Source organism: Myotis nattereri, assembly GCF_964212035.1.
Source record: "Myotis nattereri genome assembly, chromosome: 12".
In the NCBI taxonomy this organism is placed as follows: Eukaryota; Metazoa; Chordata; class Mammalia; order Chiroptera; family Vespertilionidae; genus Myotis; species Myotis nattereri.
The window spans coordinates 51,769,179-51,791,606 of NC_138087.1; positions in this window are offsets into that span (position 1 = coordinate 51,769,179).

Genomic DNA, 22,428 nt, shown 5'->3' on the forward strand with positions numbered 1-22,428 from the left:
TAGTCATGGCTAAGTAGGTTATTTTTGGCCAACCCGCCCTCTAAGAACAAATTTAAAAGGTGGATTAAAATAATTTTATATACAAATTTTTAAAAAAACATATATTTTGTGTACTTTACCATGTGTATGTTATGCTTCAATAGCAAAATTGTTTTTAAAAGTCTTTTTTTAAAACTCTCTTTGATTGACAATATTCTAGCACTATTACATTCCAGGAACCAGAACTATAGCATTAGACAAAAGAAGTCAAAACTGTGGCTTTTTATGGAGTTTACATTTTGGTAAAAGCATAGTAATTATAATAATAGCTGTGCTTTCCATAAGCTGGTAGAGACTATATATTTCCTGCCAATATTTTTTAGAAAGAATTTTCATTGACCATCTGAACTGAAAATAAACTTTCTAAATAATAAGCATATTGGTTGCTATTTAATTATACCCTTATTAAAAAGTAATAGTATACTTACCTTAAAATGAAATATAACTATCTCTCTATATATAAAAGGCTAGGTGACCAACCGTCCGACTGACCGACCAACCGGCTGGCCGGTACATATGACACACACTGGCAATTTAAAAATAAATGTTGACTTGTGCATGTGCAATACACATAAAGCTCTCACTAGCACCAATCGCATGCAACACCAGAATGTATCTGAAGACCAACTATTGTTTAATCAATTTATCAGTCATTGTTTTTATCAATGTTATTTTTATATCATGTTTTTGTTATTTTTATATCATGTCTTTGTTGTTGTTATATCATGTCGTTTTTGTTTATTTATTAATCAATTGATATATTATTTTCATATACATTTTACTAGTTTTCTTTCATCTCATCTCTGACACTTCTATTATAGAAAAGGGGAAAATAGCGATATTAAAATATTTTGTATTTTAATTTTATAATATTATATATACAATTTTGACATGTAATTTTTTTTGCATTAATGTAATTACTGCATGAATCTTTCTTCTAATTAATTTTCTCTCAATGTGCACGAATCTGTGCACTGGGCCACTAATGTTAATAATAAATACATATATTTTAAATAAATCATTTAAAAGTTTTACAAATGCTTACCATGCTGACAATAAAAAAATAAAAATAAGACAAAGTTGGAACACGTAGATATGCACACACAAACACAAACACAAAATTGAGGGCTAAAGCAGAAGTCCCTTCCAAAGTGAAAACACATCCTCAATAGACAAAGCTACTCCCAGTAAAGGCACAATCTGTTTGAATCTAGAAGCTTAGGGAACTGACCATGGCTCAGCACCTCCTCCGCCCCAGGAACTACGCTGGAAGCTTTGCACATATTTTAGTAGAGAATCTTAGGTTCTTAGAGTTAGAACTTACTGATGACTAGTTCAGCTAACACACAAATGCCTTACCCTTTTAAAAAAATAATGTTTTAATCTAAGTAACATAGTATAGCTTAAAGGGTCAAATATAACCCTCCTCTTCCCAAAAGAAAGAAAGGTAGCAATCTCTGCCTCATGCTTTCTAGCCGCAATTTCAGCTTTCTAAAGGCAAACACTTTCAACAATTTTTAATGTTACTTGTGGTATTTATGTTCCTATTTCTAAATAACCAACTGAGTTACTGCTATTTGTTTATTCCAATTATTCATTGCTTTTATGCTATGGATGTTGAGGATTTAGTTCTATCCACGTTCTCACATTTTTACCCCCACCCCACTTTCCCTCCAATAGAGCTACATTGCTTTTAAAAAATAAGTAAATGGCCTTTCATTGCTTACATTATTATGGCTATATACATATTATTTATACTAAGCCATGTAATGCAATAAAAATATGTCTATTCCTAGACAAGATTTTGCTTTTTCTGAAGTAAAATTTTAACCTTTTTAAAAGATTTCTAAGAACCCATCCCCAGTCTCTTACACAGATGTTCTACTCATCAGGCATTTCATCATTTGTATCTAGATGTCTGACTGCTTCTCATACAGATCTTCAACTAAGCCTCCCAATTCTCTGCTGTCCCCCCATTTTGAGACATTTCTGTTGCTCTAATTTTTGAGGTTTTTCTGAGGTTCCACAACTGTAGGAGGGACAACATATTAAGTTCTCTTTAAATCTGCAATTTACCCTTCTCTTTATCTCCCCTTGCAATTTATTTGTTGGCTTGACTAGGACATCCATACTGTAGTTTCCCATACTGGATTTTGATCATCATACCCCTGCCTGTTGTTTAACATATTTATCTGTTCCTGTGTTTCCTGTAAATCACTAGTTAAATCCAGAGACTTGTGCAATTTAGTTTTGCATCCTGATTGGACCGCACAACACCATCTCTATGGAAATGCTCTGGCTTACACTTTCACTTCCGGTAATCAGAATGTGGGGTGTGTACACTGACATGATAAGATCGTTAGACTTGCTTTCTTTGTACTTTTTGGACTAAAATTTTGGATTTTTTTTCCTTCCCTGAGGACATTAAGGAGATTAAAATTGTGAGCTCATTTCAGTGAAATGAGAATCCCTAGATCTAAGACCTTCCATTCAAGTTAATACTGTCTCAGGAACAGGCAGTTTCTCTATCTGACTTCCAGCAACCACATTAAGTGCGCAAAGATTGTGGCTCTTTGCTGGGGTCCAACCCCAGCAGGTCCAGGGGTCCCCAAAGGTGTGGACAGAGTCGGCGAAGAAGGAATGACACGGAGACAGCGTTCAGTTGATCAGCAGCCTAGCCAGGATCTCTAGCCAGGATCTCCAGCCAAGTTCTGGTTTGGATCTCCAGCCAGGTTCTGTGTCCATGTTCTCTTGCTAGGTTCTCCAGGTTCTCCAGCCAGGTTCTGTAGCCATGTTCCCTCGCTAGGTTCTCCAGCCAGGTTCTGTCCAGGTTCTCCAGCCAGGTTCAGTCACCAGGTTCTAGTCAGGTTCTCTTGCCAATTTCTGTAGTCAGGTTCAGTCCAGGATCTTTTGCCATGTTCTCTCGCTAGGTTCTGTCTCTAGGTTCTGAGGCCAGTTTCTGTCCAGGATCTTTTGCCATGTTCTCTTCAGCGAAGTTCTTCCATCTCTAGGTTCTGTGTAGGTTCTGTGTCTAGGTTCTGAGTGTAGGTTCTGTTTCTCTTGGTTCTGTCTTCTAAGTTCTGTCTCTTGCTGTCTTGTTACATCGTTATTTATACCAGTTGATTCAATCCTATCAATCTCTATTACAAAGGTTAGGGTGTTTCTTATCTCCATTCCAGGGAATAAAGATTATGTAGCTTAAGCATGATTGTTTGTAGGTAAAGTGATTAATTACCCGCCTGGCACTTAGTTGAAGGGTTTTATTCCCTCCCTAACTTCAGGGGAAAATCCCTACCTGGGGAAACAACCTTTCTTAGAGAGGAGACCTTGGTTAAAACACATAGTGCCAAGAAGGTGAGCAAACATATTAAGAACAGTATGCCATATATGCCAGGTCCTTTGAAACAGCAAGGATGGACCGGCTCCCGGCAGCTCTTCATTTTCAAGGAAGAAGTATTTAGCTGTGCTTTTTCTAAAAGCTAATATGAATCTATTTGCCCTTCCATTTCCCCAAACATTTATAAAATTTAGTTCATGCGGAGCTAGTTTGGCTAAAATAATTGTGAAGATCCAGCGCAGTTTGGCTCCCCACTGTTTGAAGACAAAGACCTATGTATCCCCCCAGGGCCTGACAAAAAATGACTACGTCCCGGCTACCAGCCTCACGGAGCTTCTGGTCTTGTACATAAACAAACACCCAACTAATTGTAGTGCAAAATGTGCCAAAACAAAGAGCGCATGAGAAGGGTGAATCAAGTCCAATGAAGGTCTTAAGAGGGAAAGACCCCAGCCAGGGCACAAAGCCTGCAGAGGGAAGGTAAGGTTTGGAAGAACATTTTAGGACAGATAGGATTTTGACAAAAGGAGATAGCAGGGACTGTGGTGGGACAGAGGGTCTAGGACACAGACACAGTTGCTGCATTGAGGCTGGCCCCCAGGAAGTGTATAGCATGGTTCCGAATTTGGCTGCCAGTAGAGTTTTGAAAACTACAGAGGCCTGCCTGCCTTCCTTAACCAACTGACTCAGAGTATCTGGAGGGTAGAGTTTAAGTCTGGAATGTCTTGAAAGCTTCCCCAGATGATTTTTTAAGGGGGAAATAGGGAGCTTATATCTGTATAAGATGAAAAGGCTGTGCCGTCCTCTAGTGGAAGGTGGGGTGTTGGGTGTGCTTGGCCGGGACACTCTTATCTGTAGCAGGAGTTATCGCATAGCATTATATGGAATAACAGAGCTCCAGAAACTTTTAGAGAGCATCTGGCTCAATTTTTCTCTTTGGATTATATATCCTTATTACACAAGTAATGTCAGAATGGAGTCTTGAGGTCAACAATCTACACAATGAAAATAAATACAGAATGAAAACCAGAAAGGCCCCTATCACCATCCTCCTAATCCCCAAACCCCAAAAGTTGCCATTGAAAACCAGTCAGTCCTCTTTTCCTGCCCTTTCTTTATATATTAACATTCTTAACTGTGGGTAAGAATTTTAGTCTTCATACTACAGTGGGAGAAATATCACATTTCTTTTCTATCCTTAAACAAAAGTAATCTGCTCTGAATCCATCTCATTTAGGCTTGGGGGAAATATGATTCCAGTAGATATTGGGGTTCCCTCTTATACCCTTACAGCATCAGAACTGATTTTGGAAGTCTTTATGCCTTCCAGAATATTCTAAGAAGGCTCTCTGTCTACCCATTGCTCAGTCTGTATCTCCCTTGAGGACCAGAAATACCCTGAAGTTTCTGAAGCAAATGTTGGCATGAGAGTCCTTTACAAAGACTCTCAATGGCACCCTCTTAGGATACATTCCCCACCAACCCTTGAGCATCCCAGTTCACTCCCAGCTGGATGCTGCAAAGAAGGGGAAGGCATATACTGTCCCCTCACAGACACTTCTAAGGAGCCCAATCTTCTTTTAGACTGGCTGGCTAAATGTCACCTCTTTCTTCAGGTTTCAGCATCTTTTTGCTTCTTAAACTTGAACTGCTTCCCTCTAGTCCCACTCCTTTAGGGTCAGTCCAGCAAAATTCCCCTCAATACATCTAGGCTTTCACAATAAGTGCCTGGAGGATGCTGTGTTTCTTGAGTTGACATTCCAAGCCTCCCACAGAGCCTACATGCTGAGCTGGCAGTCAGCAGCTTTGCCATTAGATCCACTGGCAAACTGACCCCTTGGCAAAAGCTGGAAGCAGGCCAGGAGGCCAGGTGGAAGGCGTGGCAGAGAAACACAGAGGTGGGCCAGTGAGAGTCTAAATGGGGTAACAGCTAGTTCCTGAGTCCACTGGCTATGACCAAGTCAACTGAGATAGCAAACAAGTTCATAAACTATAGACTTCAGCATCAGGGCACCCAAGAAACAGGAGGACAGGGAGACTGGATCAGAAGCATTACATGGCAAAACATACAGGTTTGAGACTCCCTCCCTGCTAATCCCATGCCACGAAGACGCAAGAATCTTCTTTAAATACTCAGTCATCTTGTAGAGAAACAATGAAAGTGGGTAGAACTCTGGAACACTAGCATTTCTACCTTGAGTCACTGAACAAACTGTGATGGACTATTTACATTACTACATTGGTATAGTTATGAAAGTAGTATATATATATATATATTTGAGCCAAGAAGTCAATCAAAAGTTCAAGACAATGCTGCATCTTTTAGATACATTCCAGATTACCTACTGAATCATGGCTAATACACACTGCACATTCATACCAAGAGCATAACCAAAGGCCAGCGCTAGCCTTCGTTTTTTATGTTCCTGTTTCTTTTTTTTTTTTTGATTGCCGTCTGATCCTTCATGTTGTTCCAACATAGAGTAACTTTTAAAGGAGAATTTAATTTAATATAAGTCTGAATATCCTTTGGAATGCTAGAAACCAGCATTACTGCAGCAACCCTAATGAAAAACATAAGTTCCGTGTACCAATTTGCGGTCAGAGCCAGCATTCCAGCTCTGCTCTCTCGTGGCTGCAAGTACTCCATCGTGCTCCTTTTCCCAGCCCTTTGCTACTCGAGTTAAAGATGTCAGAGGCTGTGGCTCACATGGCATGCTAAACAGTCCCCTGCTTACAGCAGGCTCCCTAGCTCACGTGCAAAGACTCTGAACTCAAAAAACATACCACCACCACCGCCATCGCCATCACTACCATCACCTCCGAAAGGAAGTGTCTGAGGATTTCCTACGCATGTCCTTGCAGGTAGAAGGGCACTTATTTTAAAACATCCAAGTGCACATAGATACATTCCCATATATTCATGCAAAGAACACAGAACCTTCCAGAAGAAAACTCGCACAGTTGGGCTGAGGCTGATTCCCTCACATGTTTTATCACCGGTGTGGAATGCCAGTAACAAGGGCAATCATTTGTTTGTGAATTCACGGAAGACTGGGCTTGCACACTGGAAAGGGACCTCCTAATGAATAGCAATGGGGAGACTGGCTGTGTATTAGCATATTTTCTCTTCCCTTGTTTTGTAATTAAACGGAGTTGTGGCTGAAAAAGACCAGCCAGGGATTGCCATTGGGCTGGCTTTTAGGAAAGTGGCATTTGCAATGAGGTTTAACCCTGTGGGCAAATTGTAAAGTTAACTGTTGGGATCCTCAGGCGGGCTGGCACAAGACATTTTCCTCCTGCTCATGTGATAACAGAATTTCCTAGTCACTATTATTCTTTCTTAAAAGCTACTCGTTCTTTAATGCAATGCCTCTCTGTTTTGTCTAGAGTTACTTTAATATAAATCAGGAGAATTCTGAACTGTGGCAAAGGCTAATCTGCAAAGCTCAATTAAATTTTATTCAGCATGTATTTATTGAACATATATTATGTACCCAAAGCTAATCTAAGAAACTTGAGGGCAGAGAAGGGATGGGAAAATATATGAATAATTTCAAATGCTTCTTGAATGAATACTTCTTAGGGTTCTCTTCCACCTGGAGGGTTGAGAAAATAGCCAGATGGATAGCTAGATACAGATATAAAAAGATGAATAAGACAATAAGGTAAAAATTAGTAGGATGTCATTAAGACCAACGAGTGTTCCCAAAGTTCTAAGAAGAAAATGATGGGCATAAACTAAAATATAGAGAAGAGGTGAATCATCATTAAAATTTTGAAAGTTTGGATATATTAGGGACAGGCATTATGGAACTGGGGGACAGTAAATTATTTAGCACCATAATTGTGTAGGCTCTGTATTGTCAAAGTATAATTTTCAAAGTTAAAAGCATGATTCTCATAAAAATAGATTGAACACACCTTTCAAAGAGCCACCAGGCTCATTAATGAAGGAATCAGTTATATAATAAAGCTCACTCGACAGGACAAAGGAGAAATCAAAGAATATGTTGTTAATGAGAGTCAGAATACTGAGATAAAGTTGCTAAATTAAAAACAAAACTGATTAATGTTCTACAGGACAACAAAGCTATAACTTTTGGGGGTCCCTTTTATATGGGACAAAAATTGTTGCATGTCTACTGCATAAAAATCATTTGCAACTTGACAATCTTCACTGAGTTCAAAGAACTTCACAGAGTCTGGGTTCTAATCAATAGTCGATTTAAGTCAAATAAAAGTATATTTCCCTGAAAACTCGGGTACTCCCTGTCGTGGCCTTTTAGACAATGCTCCAGTGTGACCTTGGAAGGACAGGCTATTGAAAGGATCTCCAAGTTTGAGGGGTTTTCTTAATAATATTCAGACAGAAGGGAGTTCTCATCTTGTCCTGCCACTTGCCACAGCTGTACAATGTGGCAAGGTGCCCCGACTTCTCGATTCTTTGGGTTCTTTATCTATAAGACATAGACAATAATAATTTTTAGCACGTCAAGTTGTGCTAGAGATCAAATGAGATAACCTACATTGTAAGTGTTTTGCATAAGACCTAGCACACAGTAAGGGCTCCAGATATGTTCCCTGCCACAAAAGAGCAAAGATCCAGAGATAAGAGCGAGCGTGTTTGGGGGCCACTGGGTAGACCAACCTGGCTGAAAAGGACATTTTTGGGGGGAAACAGAGAAAGATAAATTGAATGAAGAGTTTAGCCAGATAATAGAAGATTTTTTTAAATAATAAAATAGGAAACGGAAAAGCACACACAATTTTTAGAAATATAGATTTTATCCTGAAGTCAGTAGAGCTACTGGCTTGCTTTATTTATTTGTTTGTTTGTTTGTTTGTTTGTTTGTTTGTTATTTTTGCACTGCATAGTAACATAGTAAATGAAAAATTTGGGGGAAATTATCCCAGCCTTCTATAGGGCAACCTGAACAGGGAGAGTGTGTGGTTAGAGAAGAATTAGAAAGTGGTGAAGGATTAAGAAGCCAAAAGAGGAGGAACCACACATCACACACAACTACCAGATTTTGAAACTGGGAGATTATAGAAATGATGTTCTCTTTGGTGCAAATAAACAACTTAATTAAAGAATAATCTTTAAAGTAAAGAGGGGGGATTCTGTTTTGCATCTATTGGCTATAGTATTTGCAATTAAGGAACATGTAAATAGAAATTTTCAAGTAGACAGTGGGAGACCAGATAAGAAATGAGTGGTGAAGATAAAGATTTAAAGGTCATCCATACAAATGTGACAGCTAAAGCTGTGAAAATCAATGGGCTACCCTAGCACTGGAGGAAAAAAATGAGCAGAGGGACAAGAATCCTACTTTACCCTTTCTTCCTCTTTTTCCAAAAGGCGGCTGTTTTCAAAAGTGTAGAAACAGCAGGTCAATGAAGAGAGAAGGAACAAAGCGTTGTGACACCTTGAAATGCCAAGCAAAGGGGAGACTTTGGTAAAAGGTCACTCTGTCAAATACTCTCCATAGCTCATGAAGCAGAATGGAGCCAAAGTTCATTGAGTTTGGTTGATTTCACCATTAATAGAAGACACTTTGGGAATGGTGACACATTGGCTTAAATTCACTCTAAGATATAAATAACCCACATGACTATTTCCTAATGGAAGAGTTTACATTAAAGTAAAAGGGAAATTTAAGGTAAGGAGATCAGGGTAGGCAGTACCTTAGGCTTGGCTTGCTCCCGAAGCAGTCCTGAGACAACAATTCAGGTGCAAGGAGTTTATTTGGGAGGTGATACCAGAAAGAAGCAGGAGTGGAGTAGACAGTGAGCACAGGAAGGGAAGAAAGCCAATAGAAGTACATTAAAGAGCAAGGTCACCCTGTGGACAACCAGGGCTCCCAGGGCTCAGTCCTGCTAGGAAGCTATGAGAGACTGTGCAGAACAAGCTTGAGAGTTTTCACACTCGAGGAATGAGTTGCTGAGTACTTATCCACCAAGTCTAGGCTGTTGGTGGAGGGATGTTTCTGAAGTTGAATTTCTCAGTACCTACTTCTGGTCTACCTGTGCCCACAGTCAGAGAAAACCATGGGAGAGAGCGCACAGGCTGGCAGTAAGCAGCCTTTGGCGTGCCTGAGAGCAGCAAGTACTGAGCAGGTACATACGGGCTGGGTACCCAGAGTGCTTTGAGAGCAAAGGCTCTGGAGCCAGACTGCCTGGCTGTGACTTTGGCTGGCTTTGTTGCTTTAGAGAACAACTCTAGGCAGTGCCACTGAAAGGTCTGTGACAGTTCCCATCCCACTTGTCTCAAGTTTCCTAAGAGGGGCCACAAAAATCTAAAAACGCCAGGCTACCCATTGGAAGTCTAATATAACTACTACGAACCGTGCTGTGGTCACCCACTGGAGTAGACATTGTAAACTATGCTTTCTGTATGAGGCAGGACAGGGTTTTCTGACTCCTGACCACAATCTACTCTGTCGACCTCAACCTCCCTGGGGATGGAGGCAAATCTTTGTTACCCTGGTGTGAAATGGCACAGATTAGTTAGCAGAATAAATTCTGTCAGTTTTTCTATAAAGGAGATCAATATTAGAAGACGCTGTACTCTGAATACTCCCAAGACCTAAGAATCTACAGGTACTTTTCCAGGAGAGAGCCAGGAACAATGGTTGTCTTCACTCTGGAAACCATTGCTCACTGGCCATCAGGCAATCACAGACACACATTGAATCCAAGAGATGCTGTATCACATGGTGTTTCTCTTTCAGTCTCCTCTCTCCTCTCTGCCACCTCTGAGTTTTCTACCTCTCCAGCTCCACTTCATAATTCTGACTCTCTTCTGGTAGAATTGTGCAAAGCTGGCTATGTTTCCTCTCCTGAGAATCCCAGGGCCTTTCGGGTGGCCCTCTCCTTATGGCCACAGTTCTCTGGCATTACTAGCCAACGTGGATGACAGCATTCTTTATTAGAATCTTTAAACCTTGCCTACACCTTTATAGATAGTTCATTTATTAGCCTCTCCTCAAATCACCCAGTTGGGGTTAACTTGTTTCCTGCAAGACCCTGACTGATATAGCACCCAATCTGAATATAGGCAGTTCAATGATAGAAACCCTACCTTAAGCTTCTCTTCAAGCCTGTCCTGGCTAAGATGCACTATAACTATTAGCAGAGCTTAAAACTCTGAGGTTCAGAGTAGACCCCATCAGAGGAAAGTGGCTGCCCCTGGAGAAAGAGCATTTTCAGTGGGGGTCATTCTAAGTTCCTTCTTTTGCCCAACAAATACTGAGAGCCTGCTATGCACCAGACACTGCTCTAGGTGCTAGGAGTATAGTGTGAGCAAGACAAGTTTCTGCCCCTTTGAGTTAATTTTTGTTTGTGTTTGTTTTTAATCTTCAGCCGAGGATATTTTTCCATTGATTTTTAAAGAGAGTGGAAGAGAGAGGGAAAGACAGAGAGAAATATCGATGTGAGAGAAACACATCAATTGGTTGCCTCCTGCATGAGCCCTGGCCAGGGCTGGAGCCAGGAAGAAGCCTACAACCAAGGTACATGCCCTTGACTGGAATCAAACCTGGAACCTTTCGGTCTGCAGGCTGATGCTCTATCCACTAAGCCAAACCAGTTAGGGTATGTAAAGTTAATTTTAATGGAAGGAAATAGTCAATACACACACACACATCCATATAAATTAAAAAAGGCAAGTTGAAATAATGGTACATAACATTTTTACATTTTTAAAGAGCCAAACATGGAACTGTGCTATTTGGGGTTGGGTGACTAACAAATAAATGTTAATATCTAAGCTGCTTGGGCATTTTTCTTAGCATAACTGAGATCCCCATCTTAGGCTTCCTCAGGTCATTAAGGATCATTTTGAGGGATGCTGAAGCAATGCACTGGCAGGAAGCAGCAATGAGTCCTGGGCATCTGAATCTTCATGTTAAAGAGACTTATAACCCTGCAGCCAAAGACGGCGTTAAACACCCCTTCACCCTCAGATGTGATGTCTCTACGAGTTCAATAAAACGGATTCCTTGAATAGTTGCTACAATTCTCTCTACTCAAGGAGGCAGCAACCCTAGTCAAAATGGAGTGAACAAGCTATTATATGAGTTCTGCAAACAGAATGGAAATGCCTTTTGGCTGTGAATGGTGTGTGTTTTTTTCAGAATGGAATAGTGAGATGGGCACTAATGTACTAATACACCACTCTTTGCTGGAAAAGCTCTTCATCAATGAGCTCTGAGAGGTGCAGAATACAGTCAGAGGAAGTCCTGAGAGGGTTCGACTTTACAGGAATTGGAACCAAATCCAAACATTTTGTGGTTCAGGCATTTAAACGTCCACTTAAACTTTTAGACATGTATCCATCTCTGGTCCAGCCTGGAGCCACTGCGACTTTCACATGAAATCCACTGCAAGCTACTAATTATTGTCTTCACAAAAACCACAGCGCAAGCAGTAGCCGAATTCTGAACATGGGTTTTCTGCTCTCAAGTAATAATACTGAAGCATTTTAACACTTTGTAGATAGCTAGTATTACTACCCACAAATGTTTCCCCAAACATCAGTTCAACTCCAAGACTCTCTTTCCTTATTCTTAACCCCAACGCTACCAGCTCCTCTCATCCTTGGTCCTTCGGCTTCTTCCCCTAATGGCACTTTGATTGTAATCATGCGTGAGGTTGGCATCTAAAGCAAGCTGCCTCAGGACTGTGAGAGGTCATCTCAGGTGACTGTGATAACTTGTGGATGGAGCCATTGTCATGGCCCTTGTCAAAGTGTTAAATGCTTACACATACACATGCCTGGTGTGCTTGACTTCTAAGAAACATGCCATTTGCCCAATATATCGATGAAAGCTTGGTAGTATAGGACTTTTCATACAAATGACATGTGAAAGGCAGTGATTCTCAGACTTTTTGGTTTCAGCACTTTTGCACATTCTTAAAATTATTAACACTCCCAAAATACTTTTGTTTGTGGGATAATATATTGATAATTACTATGTTGGAAATTAAAAGTGATCATTTTTTTCTTAATTCACTTGAAAAATAACAATCAAAACATGGCATGTTAATACCAAAACATACGTTTATGAACAATAGGTCCATTTAAAATAAATTAGTGAGAAGGCTGGTGTTGTTTCATAGTTTTGTGCCTCTCTTTAACTTAATATCTGGCTTAATAGAAAATAGCTAGAGTCTCATTACTGTTTCTCTATCCAGCCAGTTGTAATGTCATGTGCCCACGTAGCTGCCAGAAAACTCCACTGGACACTATGATAGAGCAAGATGAAAAAAGATAAATAATGTTTGAGCATATTGATAAAAACAGTTTTGACCAGCAGATCTCCTGAAAGGCTCTCATGGACTCTCCGAGCTCCCAGATGACACTTTGAGAACTATGGTCATAAGGGAAAGGTTTACTATTTTTCCCAGTTGATAGGGAAGCAGCAACACAAGGAAGGAGTATAGTGGGCGGGGACATCAGGGGGAACTCAGCTAATCCCAAGAACGTGCCAGTGAGATTCGGAGAGTGACAGGAAAAGTAGGGTTTTACCCCGTTTCACAGCTTAACCCTTTGGAGCTGCAAAGACAGATTTCAAAGATTGGAGCTGGGTGAGAACATAAGATCACTTGACAAACACTTCATTCTAAAAAACATGTTGACTCATTGACTAGCTATTGGGAGGCCCAGCCACCACCTGGGCTGTAGTCTGAGTGTGAAATGATGGGTTCCCAGGAGCAAGAGGAGGAAGGGAGTTAGCTCCACATCCCTCCACCAGACTTCCCTTCTTAATTACTGAATTGTTCTCTCCGGCAGATTTGGGCTCCATCCACGGAATATATGTTCTGCTAGCCACTTAACAAACTCAAGCTGTGGTTGAGGGCTGATAAATAATTATGTTAATTAACAGGTAGGAGGAAAAATATGATGTTATTCCTGTGGAATGCTCTGAGAAGCTGGAAACACTTAACTGCAAAAATGACATGTGGTGAAATAACCAATAATTTGCTTAAAAAACCCACATCTGGTTTGCTGGCTCAAAGCAGGGGTTAATAGTCATTCGAGGGCAGCTCGTGGTAGAGAGGGGTCCTAGGATAAACAGCCAAGCCTTCACCGCAAGAAGTATGCTTGTTCTGGTAACACAAGCATTTATGTTGGCTTCTAACCAGGATGAAACGTAAAAGGAATTGTTTAGTTTACCTCTTTCTTCTTCTTATAACATATGATTCAAAAATGTCTTTGTCATATTTGTAGGTTTGAAGATGGGAAAGAGAGACTACTCATGGAAGGATTTAGAGAAATTATTTATTCCAAACTTCCAAAGTGATGCAAGCAAGCACATCACAGCAGTAAAGAATAGGTAAGTGAGTTTGCATCATATATGCATAATTACCTATTATAACAGGCATGCTGATTTGATATTTATTGAGTATTTTTCTTGCATAAGACACAGAAGTGAATGTTATAACTAATACATAGGTGAGTAATCTGTGGTCCAAGATCTCAAAGGTAAAAGTGTTCAGTAGAAAGACTAAGACAAATATACAATACTAGAGGCCCGGTGCACGACATTCATGCACTGGCAGGGGCGGGGGAGGGGAGGGGAGAGTCCCTCAGACCGGCCTGTGCCTTCTCGCAGTATGGGACCCCTCAGGGAATGTCCACCTGCTGGCTTAGGCCCGCTCCCCACCAGAAGCTGGGCTTGCTGCTCCTTAGTGCTGCCTCAGAGGCGGGAGAGGCTCCTACCACCTCTGCTGTGCTCACCAGCCATGAGCCTGGCTTCTGGTGGTCAGTGCACATCATAGCGACAGGTTGTTCTGCCGTTCAGTCAATTTGCATATTATGGTTTTATTATATAGGATGTGCATAGTACAAATCCCAGGGTGATATATGTCAGGAGAGAGGAAGAAGTGTTACAAGAGCAAGGAAACTTCATGTAAGATTGGAGGAGTCCACAAACATCTCCTGTCAACAATGGTATTTTAGCTCAGGCATTAAAGATGTTAAGACTCCCACCAATGGAAATAAAGGCAGAATGGCATTGGGATGGAGAGCACCAGGCCATCCATAGCATCTATAGATGGAGGCAGGGAATGGTGAGTAAACCCACTTGACTAGAATTCAGAGGAAATGTAAAGACTTTGAAAAGGTTAAGCAGAAAAAGTCATAATTGGAAATTCCTTTTAGAATATTGATCAGACAGCAGCACTGTGTATGATAAAGTAGCACAGAGAAATCTGAAGGTCGAGATGGGGCTCAAAAAGATAGTCTCATGATGGACCAGGAAATTATTACAGAGGCACTGTAGGCTGACCATCACCCTCTTGATATTAATACAATATGATGACTGACAAGGTAGGGAGAGCAGTTGAAGATATTTTCTAGGCTCCATCTCCAGAAACTAAGAGATTGTGCTTGACTTTCTGAGCCTTCGGGTAGACATATCCAACAAGTGGTTGAAAATTAAGCTGCAGAGGCCAGAACTATGAAGAAAGGGGGTACATTTATGAAACAAGAGGAGGAAGCACAGCCATTGTAAGGAAAGAATGGGAAGCAGTCTCAGGTAGGAGGTGTCTTTGGATAAGTCATTGACCTCTCTGGGATCAGGGTCCTCATCTATGAAGTGAGGATTAAAAGACTTCCCAGCTCGCCCTAGCTGGTTTGGCTCAGTGGATAGAGCGTCAGCCTGCAGACTGAAGGGTCCCAGGTTCGATTCCCGTCAAGGGCATGTACCTTGGTTGTGGGCACATCCCCAGTGGGGGGGGGGGGGGCGTGCAGGAGGCAGCTGATTGATGTTTCTCTCTCATCGATTTTTCTGGCTCTCTATCCCTCTCCCTTCCTCTCTGTAAAAAATCAATAAAATATATTTTTAAAAAAGACTTCCCAGCTCCCCTCACTGAATTATTATAAATAACAAAAGGCAAATGCATGTGAACACAGTGCTCGGCAAAGGGAAGTCACCACTGCAATGTTCTATTAATGAGAGAAATGCTAGGGACTCAGCGCCTGTGAGACTCTGCACAAATGTCGTAGTATTTTATGGCACCATATTTCTCGCTAACAATAGCACTAAATATGTGCATCCCTACAATTAAAAATTTGAAAGATGATTTTATTTCCTGAGATGAGATTATTTTCTGAAAAGCTTAGCTAAGATACATTTTGTTTATAACACTGATATTTTCATTTGTTGTTTTTCAGAACACTCAAATTGTTTCTCATATTTGAAATTGGCATTTAACTATACTTTCCAAAGATAATACCAAAATGGGGAAGTATCGATAAAATGTTAAAATCAGCATGTTTAGGGATATATTTGACCAGTGTTATGGAAGAGGAGAACTCCATTTTTTCTAAAATGTTTGCAATCACCGATGTGTGTGCCTATACATAGTGTGTGTGTATGTGTGTGCACACATGTGTGTGCCCGTTGGTGAGCATGTATATCACAGTGAGGAAGAGGGAGGGGAATTCAATGAGCTGTAAGGCACAGAAGTGGCAATAGCACCCAGATCTACATCCCATCCTGCTGACCCCTAAAGTATCAGGCCAAGTTTTGTAGAACAGACAGATCAGAAGTGATTGACTGGGGATGCTTATATTTATTTATAGGAGGAAAAACATTAAAGGCAACAAATCATTGATTCAAGTTCCACTAAGTATAAACTCTCTGTGGATAAAAAAAAAAACAATATTCACAAAGTATGTCATGATTGTAATAGAAAAAAAGAATACATCTGCCAAGAGGAAACTGGTTAAAGTTCATAAAATCTAGATAATTCTATTTCAAAATATGATGAGGATTTGTATTCAGATATTAAAAAATACGCATGAGCTATTTTTTTCACAGAGTGAAAAACGACTACCTATATTCAATATATGTCATGATACAATTCTAACTAAAATCTATGAGCATATTACATATTAATGTATGTATTGCATAAGAAAAAACCTAAGAGGATATACCCTAAAATGGTAACATTATTTATCTCAAAGTGACCCAAGTTAAAATATTTTTACCTTTTTTAAAAAATATTTATTGGGTGACATTGGTTAATAGGATCATATAGGTGTCAAGTATACATTTCTATGATACAAGATTTGTATATTGCATTGTGTGCCCACCACCCAGAATCAAATCATCTTTCATCACCATATATTAGGTCTCTTTCATCCCTATCCCCCCCATAATGGATAGAATTTTTAACAATTTGAATATATTAACAACCATAACTAAAATAAAATCTCTTTTACTTTAATAAAAGTAAGAAGACAAATTGTCCACACAAAAAAATGCTTAGACGTCAAGCTTAGGAAGTGATTAAGAATAAGAAGTGTGCCCTAACCAGTTTGGCTCAGTGAATAGAACATTGGCCTGTGGACTGAAGGGTCCCAGATTCAATTCGGGTCAAGGGCATGTAGCTTGGTTGCGGGCACATCCCCACTTGGGGGGGTGTAGGAGGCAGCTAATCAATGTTTCTCTCTCATCGATGTTTCTGATTCTCTATCCCTCTCCCTTCCTCTCTGAAAAATCAATAAAATATATTTTTTTAAAAAAAAAGAATAAGAAGTGAGCCCTGGCCAATTTGGCTCAGTGAGAGAGCATTGGCCTGAGGATTGAAAGGTCCCAGGTTTGATGCCAGTCAAGGGCACGTACCTCAGTTGCAGGCCTGATCTGGGTGCAATCAGGAGGCAACCAATAGATGCATCTCTCCCATCATTGCTGTTTCTATCTCTCTCTCTATCTCTCTCTCTCTCCCTTTTTCTCTGAAATCAATAAAAATATATATTTTTTTAAAAAAGAATAAGAAGGGACTATTAGGACTAAGAAGAGAGTAAGGATTAATCACATCCCTTCCCATCCTGAGTTCAGGTAATGTGTTCGTAGCCCTCCCTCTCACCCCAATCTTTGACTTTGAGGAGTTGCAGAGTTTAAGAAGGAAACAACAAACCAGCCCAGTTGCTCAAGGAGAGCTTCAGATGACTGATATAAAAGTTCCTAAATCTTAAGTAGCATCCATTCAATCAACACACTCATTCCTCTGTGAGCTTTCTTGCCTAGTTGGTATATCAGTACCAATGGCTTTGACAACATTTTTTAAAGCCACAGATAAAGGCAAAGCTTGAGTGCAAAGCCAAGTAATTATTTCTGCAGAATTAAAATCATTGTGGCTGAGGATACTGAGACAACGAAAGTTGATTTAAAGGAGGTTTAAATCAGGACCTCCAGTAGGAAGAACTAGTTTGACAAATTTATCACACCTAATACACTAGGTAAACAAAGATTTCTTGTCAGAATAGTATTAACTATGATGTTTGGTGAGTAGAATGAAACGTTTTCCTTCTTCTAATCCTTCCTTTAACATAGATAGCAACCACAGGGACCTATTATGGAATTAAAATTAATTCAGATTTTGTAGTTTTTATACGTAGCCAACAATTCCTCTAAACTCCCCACTCCCTCACCCCCTCCGGGCAGTCAGGCATTACTTTCTAACAAAAAAAAATGTTAGCAAAATAAGGAAGGAAGTGCTACAAATTCCAAGTAATGTTCTCTTCCATACTTAGTTCCCCTTTATATCCAGAGTTACGCTAATCTGGGAAGAAGCTTCATTGGAAAGCACTGGTTTGTGAGATTAGAGCTAATGTTGGTTTGTAGCATGGAAGATGGGCAGCAAGAAGGATGCAAAGGAAGGGAGGGAGGGTTTGTTCCCCTGGCAAAAATGGGAGCTGGAAGAATGGAGATCTGACATGTAATGCTTCTTGGTGAAAATGCTTCCTGCTCCCATCAGGCCAACCAAAAAAGTTAGTGCTGGCCAAGTGCTCCTGGGCTTTAAAGAAACGTGAATATTGTTTCCTCTTTGTTTCTAATAATGCTGTTTAGTTTTGATGAGAGTGTGTATTTTATAGGAACCTGAATATTTATAGCTACCTCCTGGCTCTTGGCTGTGTGATATGGGAGAAATGGGAAAGATGTGTAGGATTCTGGCTGGAGGCAGTTTTTCTCCATTTGCATACTTAATTGCCCAGTAGAATGTTAAGAAACCTGAAAATTTAGGGATAGTGACTATAAGCTTTGAAAACTAATAAGTCTCCTTGTTTATCAATGCCTCCTGGTAGCTACAATCCTATTTCTTTTATAGTTAAGCTTTGTTTTTTATGCCTTTTGGGAATGCATCCTTATGGGACAGCCCAGATGGATGGAGCCAGCAAAGTCTGAATACTGTCGCCTGCCAATGCTTTTCACCATGAAGAGGTTTCTCTCTGGGGGTCTCTATGTTTAGGCTTCACAGGTTGGGGCTCCTGGGTCTTTGAAGCTGCTCCTTACACCTTACACCTCCACTGGGAGATGATACAGAGAGTGTTAACAAGGTGCCTGGGATGGAAACCACCTCTTCCTAGAGCCTGTGCTCATTCTAGTCAGCCCACAGCCCACAGTACTGAACTCAGAGGATAACAGATAAGTGGGTACACAACAGTCGTACATCCATGAAATGGAATACTACTTATTATTCAGCAATAAAAAAAAAGGAACAAACTATTTTTCTAATATTTTTATTGATTTCAGAGAGGAAGAGGGGGAGAGAGAGAGAGAAATATCAGTGATGAGAGAGAATCATTGATCAGCTGCCTCCTGCATGCCCCACACTGAGGATCGAGCCCAGGCGTGCGCCCTGACCAGGAATTGAACCATGACCTCCTGGTTCATAGGTTGATGCTCAATCACTGAACCAGGCTGGCAGAGTAAGAACAAACTATTGAAATATGCTGCAACATAAGTGAGCCTCAAAAACATTATACTAAGTAAAAGAAACCAAACACAAAAGACCGCATACTGTATGATTCCATTTATATGAATCATATAAATTCCATTTTTTATTCGTAGCCCTCCCTCTCACCCCAATCTTTGACTTTGAGGAGTTGCAGAGTTTAAGAAGGAAACAACAAACCAGCCCAGTTGCTCAAGGAGAGCTTCAGATGACTGATATAAAAGTTCCTAAATCTTAAGTAGCATCCATTCAATCAACACACTCATTCCTCTGTGAGCTTTCTTGCCTAGTTGGTATATCAGTACCAATGGTCCATAAGAGGCAAATCTACAGAGACAGAAATAGATTAGTGACTTTCTAAGACTGAGGGCGGGAGTAGGGATTAACTATAAGTGGTCATGAGCAATTTTATGGGGAGAAAAAATGTTCCAAAACTGGATTATGGTGATGGTTGCACAACTGCATAAATTTACTGAAAGTCATTGAACTGTAAACTTAAATGCACTATGTAAATTATATGCATGCATGTAAATTTTATGTGTAAATTATATCTCAATAACGTTTTAAAAATTAAGTGAGAAATTTAAACAGCAGATTTGACATTGTCAAAATTGTAATATAGATTCAAAGAAATAATATAGAATGCAGGACAAAAAGAGATGGAAAATATGAAAGAGAGGGAGAGTTGGGAGGACTATGAGAAGGCCCAATATATATCTAACAGGAGTCCCACAGAGAGAATGGAGAAAAATAGGAAAAAAAAAAAAAGAGAGAGAGAGGAAAACTTTTTCTCAAAGAAATCAAGGTTGAAAATTTTCTAGAATTAATGAAAGACATCAATCACAAATGGAGTAAGAACAAGAATAAACGTGGGAGACAGAGCAAAGCTAGATTAGAGTGGACATTGAAGGGGCCTCTAAAGATTTGGGTTTATTGATCCACCACAAAAATGATCCCGTTGATCCGTAATGGATCCTCTTTTTTTTTTTTTTTTCTATTAAGTAGACCCTTGTTTTATAGTAACTAAGAAATCCTACAATTTTAAAACTGAAAAGGCAGCTTTCTAAAAGTGAGAGTGCATTTTCCATTGGAACCCGTAAGAGTCCCAAAGTCCGAGTTAAACCTGAGCCTGGAAGACATGGGAAGCCCCAGGTTACTGCTGGGACATATTCGTGCTCATCAGGCAGACGGTGGGCACTGCCTCAGCCTCCCTGTATATTTTCTTTAAACTCCTATTAACTTAACAGGCTTGGGAAAAGGGTGAGTCATAAAGGTGGAAAAATATTTTGGCTGTAGCTTTGGTGAAAGGTGAAATGCATTAACCTTGCAATGAGTCATCATCACCTCAGGCAGCTTAAAAGAAAAAAACAACCTTCACCCCGGTGGGTAAAGATCTCAGAGCATGTCTAACACACTGGCAGGATTTGGTAACTTCTTGTCTGGCACGGGTGCAGCCTGGTGTGAGTTTAGTTTCTCCAGAAGGAGGCCTGAAATGACTCGTTTCCAACGGGCAGCCTGGAGGGCTGGCTCTCCCACCTCCCAGAGCTCAGCGGGAGACACAGCTGCAACCCACCTGCTTCCATGGGGCCAGTTTCATTCCACTGTGAAGGACGGACTCGCTGGTGCCAATGGAGGCCCTAAAGGAGACATGCTTTAAAAATCAGGCGTAGCCCATTAAAGGCTAAGAAAATGACATTGGTAATAAAATTATGTGGAATTACTTCTCTGAACTGTGACTGCCAGCTCATTTAAAGTAAACCCTAACAACTCATTAGTAGGTTTAAATAGGAACAAAATTAACTGTTCTTCCATTATATCGTTCTAGAAAAATAATCACAAATCCTTTAACCTTATTTTTTAAAATGAAAACTGCCTGAATATCACGCTCAGGCATGTATTACTGTCACATGTTTTCAAAGAAGCTAATGGCCTCAGATTAGCTGCTGGAGGTTGGGAAGGGAGGGAAGGTCTCTTAAGCTGCATGAGTAAATAAATGCTTGTTTACTTACATCATCAGTAGAGAGTAGCTGCAGGCCTCCCCTAGGCAAGGGAGGCAGCAGGCAGCACTGCCCAGATGTGGACTTGAATCTGAAACTAGCTGTTCGTAGCATGTGACCTTGACCAAGTGACTTAGCCTTGCTGCCCCTCAACAAATGAAGGGATAACACCTCTTGCAGGGTGGGTATGAGGATATATTGAGATGACAGATGTACCATTCCTTGGTACTCAATAATGCCAGCTCCCTTCTGCCTTCCCTCCCCTAAAAGCCTCAAACTTTCATTGCACTGGCAGCGGGGCTGGCGAGCTAGTCCAAGTCCATGAAAGGAGTGGGTAGCAATTGGATGGGCAAAGGAGAAATGAGAGGGTGTTCTTGACAGCAGGAAAAGCCTGAGCTATTTTGAGGGGTTATTAGGAGACAGTGAGGCAGGCATGTGGCTGAAAAACCTACTAACCATCCCGCTGTGATGAAGAGTCAAGCGTGGCTGGAAAAGTGGGTATTTGGCAAAATTTCATTCTTTTTTTATATATATATATAAGAATAAATCCCTTAACACAATGCTTTCAAACTAAAAATGCTTACTTCATAGCACTGCCCTTCATCCGTGTATTCCCCAATATCTGTTAAGTGTATTTAATAATTGCCTATTATGGGCCAGCATTCCATTGGATATCAGGCGAACAAAATAAAACAAAGCCCCTGTGTTTATGGAGCTTGCACACCATGAGTAGAGGCAGACATTGGCCACATGCTCAGACAAATCAGGTGACGTTACAGCTGTGAAGTGCAAACAAGAGATACTAGTGCCATGAGAAGGTATGGGGACAAGGGGGCTCCTCTAGTGAGCAGAAGGCCCAGATGGTTTCCCCGAGGCAGAGATGACAAAGTTGCTCGAGGCACAAAGGATGAGAAAGGTAAGACAGAGAAGGTGGAAGAGCCTGGCAGTCAGAGGGACCAGCGAGGCGAAGCTAAAGATGTCTGAGGATGTCTGGGCCAAGGTGACAAGGTGGTGAGCTCCTATTGAGTCCTTAAGCACATTGCTCAAAAAAGCCCACGGCTTTGATCAGAGCTGATTGTGATCATGAAGGACAGCACAAGAGAAACAGTAAGTATTTGGGTAATATTATCTGTGTTGTTAAAAGACACCAAGAAAGCATTACAAAAAATTACACAAAAAGGAGTGTTCATATTTTGATTTACAAATTGTCGATTTTGTGTGCATTGATAAAACCATAAATAAGTTTACATCTCTACTTATATCAGGCATATAGGATAATTTGTACAACTCTATGATAAACTATAT